Genomic DNA, 12,197 nt, shown 5'->3' on the forward strand with positions numbered 1-12,197 from the left:
ATTAAGTCAATTATTATCTCTAGTCTACTCAAGCTAAACTTTGGGCATATAATAATTAATCCTTTTATTAATTATTATCATGCAAGCTAGGTTAGTTACCTGTTAGGGTTTTGATCTCCTTTATAAGGATGGTCTCTCTTTGTAATTAAACATGCATTCACTTTTGATTGTAGAAATCTTACTTTTTTCTCATCAAGAATGTCTCAACTATAGATCTGGGAATTTTGGCCTCCATAGCTTTTGCTTCTCTCTTTTTGTGACAGGTGTTTGCATGCCAGTCATTCTTGGGAGTTGTGGGTTGATCTTTCATCAACTTCATCATTTACAACACTCTTCAAGTGTGTTCTCAATTAACAGTTTACATATAAGACTATTAAGTCTACCTTTTTAAAGGATTTAGGAGACTACTATAGTGGTTCAACAATATAAGCAATGATCTTTACAATAGAAACTTACTTTCTTAATTAGATCCCTCTTATGCTATGTAGTTATCACCTTGTTGTGATAGATCTGCAATTCATTCCAACTTTGTCTTGATCTTTGATCTCTCTTACTTTTGTTCTTGACCTTGATCTCTTCCTCACTTCAATACTTCCTTCAACAATATTGTTGCAACAAAACTCTGAGCATCAACAACTACAACCACCATAACCAATTATGTATGCTCTGTTTATAGTTTTCTTTTGTTGTTTTGCAGCTTGACCTAATTAGGGTTTTAGAACTTTTTGGAATCATTCTCTTATCATGATCAACGGTTCTAAAAGCATCCATCTCTTCCTTCCTTTACATCTTTATTTTCATTGGTCCTTATACCTTGTAATCATGCACAATCAATTCACATTATTCAATGAAATCTTTTCAAATCGTTACCTCAATTCATGTAAATATTTTTCCTTGCTCAGTATAATTGTATTGCATTAGAATCTGTATCAATTCAAACTTTGATGTAATCTATGTGTCACTCGATAAACATACTATTCTTCATTACTAACACCCAATAAACATTTTCTAGGCATCCTCTCGATAGCTCGGTAAACTTTGTGCTTAGTGTACATTGACTTCTCCTCAGCTCAATGTAAGTAGAATTTCTTGGTGAATACTTGAGCTCCGATATACTTAATAATATTCACTTAACTCCTTCATAACTCAGGAAATATGATAGCTTGGTTGCTATACACATTTTGAAACTACTAGGCAATATGATTCTTTGTAGAAATAAAAAGATGGGTAACTTGTGTGGATCTACTTCAAGATTATGTGTGGAAATGTTTTGGGCTGACCTAGTCTTTGGGACACAATATGTACGATTTAGATGACATTTTGTATTAGAAAACTAGTATATGTATGTGTATCTTGCACACATAAAAAGTGGTATTCAATATGATACAATATTTGGTGACACTATAGTTGTGATGATAGTTAGATAAAGTAAGTCAACTCAATAATTTGGACTTCATTGGGACTATACAACATGCATATCTAAGATGTAGATATAATAATTCATTATGTAATATTGATAGTGAGTCAACCTTTCTAAATTGAGCCTTATAAGGAAAGTGATACCTTTAGGAGCCACTCATTCTAATATTTTGTAACCATTATAAGATTAGAGTTAATTCTCTATGTGGTTTTACCCAATATCGGGTTTCCATTTAAAAAAATCGGTATTATGTTTGTTCTTTGTTTCTCACATTTATATTTACTTTCACTTATTAATTATGTTATGTAGATGGTTGTTTAGAGGATCTAATAAGGTAAAGGGTATATTGATTCTCCATCCTCCCCCTTTTAGTAAACCAGAGGTTCAACATAGACTTATTTTTCTAATTCTCCATTAAAAAATGCAGACTTCATATCCATCGATCTTTCCTTTTGACTTCTCCATCTTTATTTGTTTTTTGGAATGCCCACTTTATTGCAAGAACATTCTTCTTTTCTAGTCTAGATACCAAATCTCTTGTTTGATTCTTTTCTATTTGATCTATATCTTCATTTATTTACTTAATCCATCCATCCTCTTTGCTTTCTTTTGCAATTATCTTTGTTTCCATCTTAGATAATAAATAGAAGTTTTACTTTCAAGGTGCCTTAGAAAGTCTTTTCCTTCTCTAAACATCTTTTTATTTATCTCCAATTATTCAATTCTGAAAATGATGTCTCTAAACATACTTTGCAAGTGTTTTTGGTACTTAGTTTGGTTCATTTTCCTTTTCATTGGATACTTGTTTTTCTTTATGAGCATTTTTTTCATCTCTAGAGACAATAAGAACAACTTCAAACTCAATATCACACTTTGGAGAAGTTTAGTCCCATTACTCACTTAAACATTTGTACTCTCCACAATCATCTTCATCCTCATCTTATAACATTACTATGCCTTTCTCTTTTTGTGGAATATCCCAAAAATATTCCTTCATATGATCTTGCATCATTGTCATGTCTTCTGATGTAGCACTTATAAACAAAAACTCTAAAATACTTAAATGTTGGATCCTTTCCAAACCAATCTCATATGTTTCTTTGTGCTATTCACTCTCACCTATACTTTGTTAAGAAGATACACAATAGTATGCCCAATATCTCTCCAACACATATTAGGCTGGTTACAATCATTCAACATAGTTCAAGACATATCAATGAATACAAAATCAACCGATACATAAATGCATTGCCTCTACCAAACCTCAAACCATTGATCCTAGCTCCCGCTTGATTCTCAACCAAATTTTTGAGTATCTTAAATTTATTTAAAGTTTCAAATTTTCCTCTTAAGTAACCCATGTCATTCTAGAATAATCATCAATGGGTAACTAAAATACCATTCACCAACAAATGAATTTTGTAATATACTAAAACCCAAATAATGGTTTTACATGTATTGGGTTCTCCTACCCAAAGAATTCAAATTATCACCCTACGATTTTTCTCATCCCTACTTTTGCAAAAACCTTCATGCAATCTATCAATGGGCTTGGGGTCTCCATGGATGAGGGAATCATATCCCCTTCAGCTCCTCTATCTTTGGGTTATAGTTCATCTATGTTGATTAGGTCTTCTCATGATCCTCTTGAGAAGATTGGCCCTTCTTCCTCTTGTTAGGACTCTTCTATAGTGAGTGGATCTCTACTCCTTTATTGGAGGGGGGTTTGTTGTGCTTGGCAAGTTTGTTGGGCTTGGTGGTGTTGTTCAAGGTGAATCTAATGCTTAGCCTATAGTTATTATTCCAAATATAGGAAAAGATAATGGTTCTAATTTGGCTTGTGTTGATCCTATTTGGTCTCCTATGATTACTTCAAGTTGCTTTCCATCATCCAAGGTTTCCTCTATGGATGTTGTTGTGGATCCACATAGGATTAAATGGTTCTTTTTTTATACTAGAGTTATATTGATTTGAAGGGTATTGATGTTGATCTAAATAGAAAAATAGAGGAGTAAATAGACCATAATGTCTCTATTTTCTCCCCTCATGGTGTGATCTTCCAATTTAAGGGTTTTTGGCCTAACCTCCCTTAATTGCATGCTTGGTTATCACAACATTGGTAACCTCTCCTCTCTAGTATGGTACATATTCTCCTTTTGGAAAAGGGCTCTTTTATTCCATTTTTTTAATGTTGATTAGGACATAAATAAGATTATGTGTAATCACTTCTATAGCTAGGACAGTAACTTTATGCTTACAATAAAACCATGGCATGCTAATTTTAATTTTCTCCTGAGAAGTTTAATAAAATTCTTATGTGGACTTGACTTCCTTCTCTCCCCTAGCCTCTGGGTGGACTCTCGTTTAGAGGTGGAAGAAGCGCTTGGGGACTACCTGATGGTGTATAACGATTCTTCAAACATATTTCATTCTACATATGCTTGTATCCTAGTGGATAAGGATATTTCTAAGGGTTTACGTACAAAAATCTTACTGAAGTCATCTAAGGGTAGATGGGCTCAACTACTAGACTATGAAGGGATTCCCTTTAGGTATAGGAGATGCTTTAAAATTGTCCATGTGGCTACCCAATACAAGTTAGAGAAAAAGAAAATGAATGCTTCTTGGTGGAATGATGCTATTATTGAGCATTATACAATAGACAATAAATTTGATACCCAAAGGATTTCTCATGAGTTGTTGTATCGAAATCTTTTTTGTTTCATTGCTTCTCCTCCAATTGGTTTTGTTGGGGATTTGCTAAGGAAATATTTATGCATTATGTTCGTTCTTCTCTGAATGCATATGGGAGCTCCTACTTCTGGTCTTACCATTATGACTGGTTGTGCTATGTTGGTTGCAAGTAGCGACCTCCATGTTGGCTCTATTTCTCAAATTGATGTTGTTTGTTCTACTGGTCTATTTTCTTAGGATGGTGATGTTTCTATTATGATTTTATTGTCTTGGCATAATTTTTTTCTGAGGTGGAAGAGAGATGGATTACTATGAAAGGAAAGAAATCTAAAACATTCACACCCTCCTATCTGCTCACACAAGGGTGAAGCTAAATGCAAATCTTGATGGTTCATTGTTGTGAGCGTTTAGACTGGAGTATCTCAGGTCATGTCTTTGGTTTTGGGTTGCATGTTATTTTTTCTATGTAGCTTTTGTTTTACGTTATGGATCCTATCATTAAAACTCACATTGAGTTCTTGTCATGATGTGAGTTCTTGGTTTATCCTCTATTTTCTCTTTGTAAAGGGTTTTGGGTCCCTTCAAACCCTTCTTTTGTGTTAATCAAAAACATAAAATACCTTTCACCATTAGTAATCTTGTTCTCAAAAGTTCGCACATATATGTATGAATAATCTTCAAAGGCCTTGAGGTAGAAATACTCCAATGTTCTTGATTTTTTCCTAGTCTACTTTTTGAATGGACATTCTTTCCATCAACTATTAGAAGGGTTGATGATCTTTAGTAGGTGTTTCACAATATTAGAAGAACTAATCTTCATCATATTTTCAAAATTGATATGTCTCATTCTCGTGTCATAACCAACATTCATTTTTCTACACTAATAAATGATTGCTTCCTCCATTGTATTTATGTAGTAGACACTCTCATCGATCTTTATGCCTTCTACAATTAGTCTTTGAGAACCCTTGATCTAACATCCAAACCCATTGTCATGAGCAATTAGGATACATCATTTAATTATAATGGAGAATAATATAAAAACTTAAAAATATTTGGGGCATCTTAAACTTCAATGTGTTGTATTGGATCTTGAAATAGTGGATGGCCTACAATTATTAGATAAGTTACAAAATTTTGTCAAGTCAATTTAATGCAAGCATGGGAATCTAGCCAATCTTCGTGAAAATATTTCATGTTATACAATATTTTTTATCCTTAAGCTTATGCTTATTTCTTCATAACTGAATATAGTTTATTTTATTATTGAAACATTTAAATATATTTGCACAAACTAATAACATCCATATAAATACACTTAAGTAAGAAACCAATTTCATTTGCATATATACTTCAAAGTTCAATGTAAAATATCCATAGTAAAAAATTGATTGAAAGAGTATAATGAAAGTCTTTCATTTAATGATTAAAAACACCACATTACGCATCTTAGCAAATAGAAATATACCATGGTCAAACATCTCAATTTCTACCTTAGCAAATACCACAACATCATTATCAAATTACATCTCACTTCACATTTTGAAAGATGCCAAAACACCATGGTCAAACCTCGTCTCACTTTGCATCTAACTTATCTATAATCTCCTAACCTAATCACTTTCTATTAAAATAATTGCAAGACATTGTTTGCTTCTATCACTACTTTCCTCAACCTATTTGAGTAACCTTATAACCTATTATTACTTGTATCTTAGAAAATATTGAAACACTAGGGTCAAGCATCCCTCACTTCATATCATGGAAAACACCAATACACCATGATCAAGTAGCATTCATCACTTCCTATCTTGCAAAATACCAAAATACCATGGCCAAACAACCTCTCACTTTGTATCTAACTTAATCTCCTAATATAATCATATTTTTTTAAATCATTACATGAAATAGTGGATTCCTATAACTACTTTCCTTAGCCTATCTAGGTAACCATATAAGCTAATATTATTTTAAAAACTTGAAAATGTGATTTTTATTGTATAATGCTATTTTTAATTCTTCTAAATTGCATATCTATATCTATAATTCAAGCAATCAAGAAAAGCTTCCCAAAACTATTTTGTTTTCTGAAAAATGAAATCTCTAAAATATACGTCTCATGATATATCTCATAGAAGATATATAAACAAGAAATTTTAAATATATTCAAATTGTGATTATGACTTATTTTAACCACAAAATTGATTAGGGTTTATTACTTTTTTGGTTTAATAATATTGGATTATCATTTACATCTAAAAGGACTCCCATTTACAATCAATCTTTCCAAACAAACTTCATATTCATGTATTTTGCTTACTTCTGTTGGAAAAATAGTAAAATTTGAACTAGTAAACAAGTAGTAATAATAATAATGAAATCAAAACAATAAATAAATAAAAAATAATCAACTGGAAAAATCAAATAGCAAAGCAAAAAAAGGGTAGGTCATACTGCCAAATGAATCAGAAATTCTTGACCATCTCCAAGATCGCCATGGAAGCAAATGTCATGCCACTCAGAAATGTCTTGAACAAAATAAGCAGAGAAATCAAATGAAGGGGAAATGGATTGAATCTAAGGAATTTCTAGAAAGTCAAAGTAAACAAGGAAAAATCCCTAAGGTGGGATATCATTTCCCAAAAACATCAAAGACCTAGTTCCAAAAATTGGCATATGTTTACTAGAAATAAAGGAAAGAAGAAGATTGATCATGAAGCAAACCCTGGGCTAACATTGATATGAAGTTGACAGGAGGAATTTGGTAAAAAGGATTTAGGTATGGGAAGAAGTAGGAATGATTGGGTTTAGCCCAAAGAAAACAAGAGAAAATCATTTACTATTTCCAATGAGACTTTCAGCCAACCTGGAAACATTTTGAAGTTGTGGTCTTCTATCAAAATGGATAGGAGTGAAAGACTAGGAAGACAAAATCATCAACTGATGGGATACATAATTTTGCAAGAGAGTGAATGCTAGATCCCTCTCAAATGGACTTTTTATAATTGCTTGTGTTGATAAATATCTTAAGTGAAATATTATATATAGAAACCATTACTTATTTATTTTAGGCTTTTGTTTCGCAATTGAGTTTTAACTCATACAAGCATAAACCCAATAGGTTATTAAAATGGATTAGGTTAAAAACCTCCCTTTCAATTATTGGTACCTATCCTTAGAAAAAAGAGGGGGAGCCCTAGGACCTCATATAGGCATTGATTAGAATTTCTTCTTTGGCATACTAGGATCAGAGCTAAAAGCCCTTGTTATTCTTGACACGGCTTTGAGTCCTATAGATAATTCTTGACATGACTTTAAAAAGTGGAGATTGATATGCAAGAATATGGTGGCATGTGTGTCTTAGGGAAATGTTAAATAGAAAATTGGTAAAAATATATTCTAAATAATAAAACCCTGAAGTGGTTTCACACTAAAAAAAGGCTAAAAGTAACCTAAACCTGAGTATTCCTCTAGGGAACTTGAGGAGGGAGAGACTGTAGAGGGTGAAGAAACTCTAGGGACTTCAGAAGCATCACAACACAAAGAATGGGAGTTCGAAAAGGAAATTCATAAAACTCCTTAACAAAGAAGTGGAATGGGAAATCATCTATAGCTAAGGCAAATTATTTCCAAACCAGAGGCCTTATCTAAGAAAATTAATAAACATTTTGTTAAAGAAAATTTTGAGGACCAACTAAAACCAAACATTGAACTACAATGTTTTCTACTTTAAGAAACAACTTTGTTGCCCGCTCATACAAAATTTCATACCCTCGTGTTGTTTCAGGCTCTGCATTTGAGATTGAGGCCTCTCTCTCGTAGTGTGGGCCCCATTCCCTTGTCATTGCCTCCTCTTTGTCAAGATCTTTGATATTAGACTGTGAGGTGTTTCAAGTCAACCTCCCTTTAGCAACTTTTGATGCTCGTGTTTGTGTGGTGTTTCCAGTTAGCCTCTCTTCGGTGGTTAAGGCTCACATTTGTGGTATTGACTCTAGAACTTCTGTGAGGTTTGTCTCTCTGTCATCTACTCTTGTGTGGGTTATGTTGAGTCCTCACCCGCCCCCCGCCCCCCCCCCATCTTTTTGGGTTCCTAATGCTGATGATTCTTGGGGCTCTTCTGTGGTTGTGTGTCAACTATTGCTCTTATGTTGAATGCAAAGATGAAATAGGAGATTCATCATAATACCTCTATTTTTCACTTCTCATGGTGTATCGCTAGGTTTTGGGGCTTATGGCCAACCACTCGATGTTGCATGCCTATAATTCCCAAAATTGGAAGGCCACAGTTACTAGTATTCTTCACATCTTTCCAACAAATAAGGGTTCATTTATCGCCAAGTTTAATCATGTTGAAGATTGCCATAGGGTCTTGTGTGAGCACTTCTTTAGATGGGAGGATAAATTTATGCTAATGATTAAACATGTCATCCTAATTTTACTCTCGCTTCTGAATCATTCAACAAGATTCCTATTTGGCTCACACTCCCCAACCTTTCCCTTCAACTTTACACCAATTCCTTGTTAGAGGAATTGGGTGAGGCTATGGAAGATTCATGATGATAGATAAGGATTATTATGATATTTTTCATTCCACTTATGCCGACAATTTGGTTGATTTGGTTTTTTCTAAAGAGCTGCTTGCTAAGATTAAACTTATTACTTTAAAGTGCTTTTGTATCCAACTGCCCAACTATGAAAGTATCCCCTTCATATTTCAAAAATGTGTCGAAAACAGGCATGTCTCATCTCAATGTAGGTTAGAGAAGAAGAAAAGGTTCGCTTCTTGGTGCCTCTTTTGAGCATTATTTTGTCAGGAAGAAAAAACTTCTCTCCGGTGGTTGTGCAGGATTCACTATGTCCAACTTCTGTCGGTCCAAGTTTGTGTTAGTGTGTCTCAAGTTGCTTGTGAGGATTTTGTTTCTCCTAGTATAATATGTGTTAATGGCTCTTCTTCCTCTTATGGGGTTCTAGTTAAAGATCATGTCTCTAATATTCAGAAGTCAGAAGTTTGTTGGAGCTATTATTGTTGATTCTTCCTCGCAAGATTTGAGTGGTGATCTTGGGAAGCATAGTTCTTTTCTAATCTTTTGAGTTTATGATAGGTCTTTGGATGGTGATAGTGTCACTTTGGTTGTTGTTTTCCTTGTTCCTCTAATTCTTATTTTCCCTACTTCAAATCCTTATATTGGTCCTTTATCTCTAGCCACGATGACTTATGTGTTGAATTTGATTCCTTGGCAAGATGTTGTTGCAAAGGTGGAACAAGGTTGGATTACAGTCAAAAGGAAAAAAATATCTAGATAAACCTCATTTGATATGTCCATCCACACAAGGGCAAGTCAAAAGGTAAATCTTAATAGGTTTTTTGGTTTAATTAGAGTAAATCTTCTTTTCGTACTTTCTTCAATTTTTGGTTGCTTGTTGGCTTTTCACAAGTGTGTTTTTTTCTCACCATACAACAATTGATCTTAAGGGTAGGATTTTGTACGCTTTCCCCCATTTTCTTGGTTTGGTCATGTCTTGGGGTTTGTCCTAATTCATGTTGTGGGTAATTGTTTTTATCATTTGTTATGGGTTTCAGTTCCCTCCAAAACCTTCTATATAAAGGGTTTTGGGTCCCTTCAAAGCTTGATTTTCACTTAATCAACAATAATTTTCAAAGACTAGAATCATACAAATCAAGATTCAGGGAGCTCACAAGATGTTAAGGTGGACTTAATGATTTTATGTAAGTCAAATAGTCCCATAGAAGTAAACATAATTTCTCAAAAAAATGCTAATGTAGAAGTAATAGACTCAACAAAATAGTAATGAATGACAAATGCCAATAGAGCTTGACAAAAAGCATTTGACAAGATTGATGGGAGGTTTCTCTATAGAACTTTGAAGCCTTGGGGTTCAATGGATGGCATATAAACCTTTGATGCAAGACTTCTTGATTTCCTAAGGAAGATTCGCCCCTCTTAATATGTGAAATCTGCAAAGAGAGGAACCAAAGAATTTTTTAAGACAAAGAAATGCCTTAAGTCTCCTTTCAAAACAAGGTGAAGATTGTTGTTGAAGAGGTTGCTAACTATTTTTCATCTATCCATTCTCAAAATCAAGAGGGGCATTCAGAGAATTGGATGGTCAAATGAGATTTAGATGGACTAGATTGAGAATACCATCCTTTGTAGACATTGAAATAGCTCATGTAAATTTAGCCAAAAGTTTGGCCAATTGGATAGCTCTCGATTGATTAGAGGTTTCTCTATAAAACCTTTGAAGCCTTGGGGTTCAATGGATGGTATATAAACCTTCGAAGCAAGACTTCTCAATTTCCTAAGGAGGATTTGCCCCTCTTAATATGTGAAATTTGGAAAGAGAGGAACCAAAGAATTTTTTAAGACAAAGAAATGCCCTTAGTCTCCTTTCAAAACAAGGTGAAGATTGTTGTGGAAGAGATTGCTAACCATTTTTCATCCATCCATTCTCAAAATCAAGAGGGGTATTTAGAGAATTGGATGGTCAAATGAGATTTAGATGGACTAGATTGAGAATACCATCCTTTGTCGGGATTGAAATAGCTGATGGAAATTTAGCCAAAGTATGTCCAATTGGATAGCTCTCAAGTTTGGTTGGTATAAGATGAACTCCGATGGAGCCTGAGGGTGTTCAAGTCCCTCTAGTGCTGGATGCATAATAAGATTGTAGGATGATGAAGTTGGTGGTAAATTAATAGTTCCTCTTGAGGAAAACACCAAAAACATTGTTGAACTTAATGCCTTCGCTCTAGGTCTTCTATTCCACAAGACCTAGCAAAAGAAAGAGTGGAGAACAAAGGGCATTCTACCTTAGTAATCAATGTCGTAAGATATGGCACCAATCCCAATTGGAAACTCAACACACTAGTAGAAAGGGTTTGGGAGATGGACCTAACCTAGCCAAGAAAGGAGGTGCAGGGGACCTCCCTCACTCTACAACCCGTAGGTAGCACTATTGTTCCTATGTTTGCTATAAGACGGAGAGTATGAGATGGGAGTTTAGCTAACCTACAAGGGTAAATGCAGCTGGAACTCTTTAGAACATTTACCATCAATCACATTTACAAATACGTGAATAAAGAGGAAGTTGATTATGTTGTTGATAGGGGCACCTCTAGAGCTATTGGTCCCCCATAGATACCATGACAACAAAATGATGATCATCATGATCATCAATTTAAAAAATGCTATCAATGGTGCTCCCTGTAATATGTGAAAACCTATCAATTTCCTGGTACAAGATGGAAGGCAGGCAAAATTACTCTTGGTATATCCAGGAAGGTTGTTAGTATTTCTTCAGGCTAGCAAGATCAATAGACTTCAATTTGTTAATTGGGATGGATAAAATACTTTGAGGAAAGCAAAAGGTTATTGGCATGAACAAAGCTTGGGCCCACATTCTCTTCCTTTTCTCTGCTTCAAAAGGACGGCTCGAATGAAATGGATCTTATCTCTCACATTGACGTGCACCCATTACGTCACCCAAGAGAGCAATAATGATTTATTGTTCTCTTTAACATTGGCGGCGGCTATTAACTTGATTTCTCTCTAACAAGCATGATGGGCAAATGGGTTGACTCTACGATAGAAAGGAATGACACAACCCCAGTGCAGATTTTATATCGGATTTCAAGGATGTTTGCATGCTTCAGTATTATGAAGCATTAATGAGAGCAAGCCTCAATAAAGTATGCTATGTTGGAATTTCTCTAACAGTTCAGCAATAGATAGAGAATTTGCACTGCATTTGAGAGCTCTGCATTGCATTGGTTCCATATCTGCTGCTGAATAGTTGCACTAGCATTATGGACTATTCCATTCGCCATACTTCTAAGAAGAGGCACATATCTCCAAGAAGAGATTGAAGAGAAACGTCTCAAAATTGTCATTTCACTCACTCCTTGATAATTCATGAAGTTGAACAAATCTTCGGCAAGGATTTTCAAATGGCAGATAATCGATACAAGGTGAACACCAATATTACTTCGGTCTTCCTAGCCTTGGTTAGCAAATACAATGTCAGTGTCCAGTAACCATGCAGAAAGCTTTTCGTGTAATCT

The sequence above is a fragment of the Cupressus sempervirens genome, chromosome 3, assembly GCF_028749045.1.
Source record: "Cupressus sempervirens isolate cs-2001-9-10 chromosome 3, ASM2874904v1, whole genome shotgun sequence".
NCBI lineage: Eukaryota > Viridiplantae > Streptophyta > Pinopsida > Cupressales > Cupressaceae > Cupressus > Cupressus sempervirens.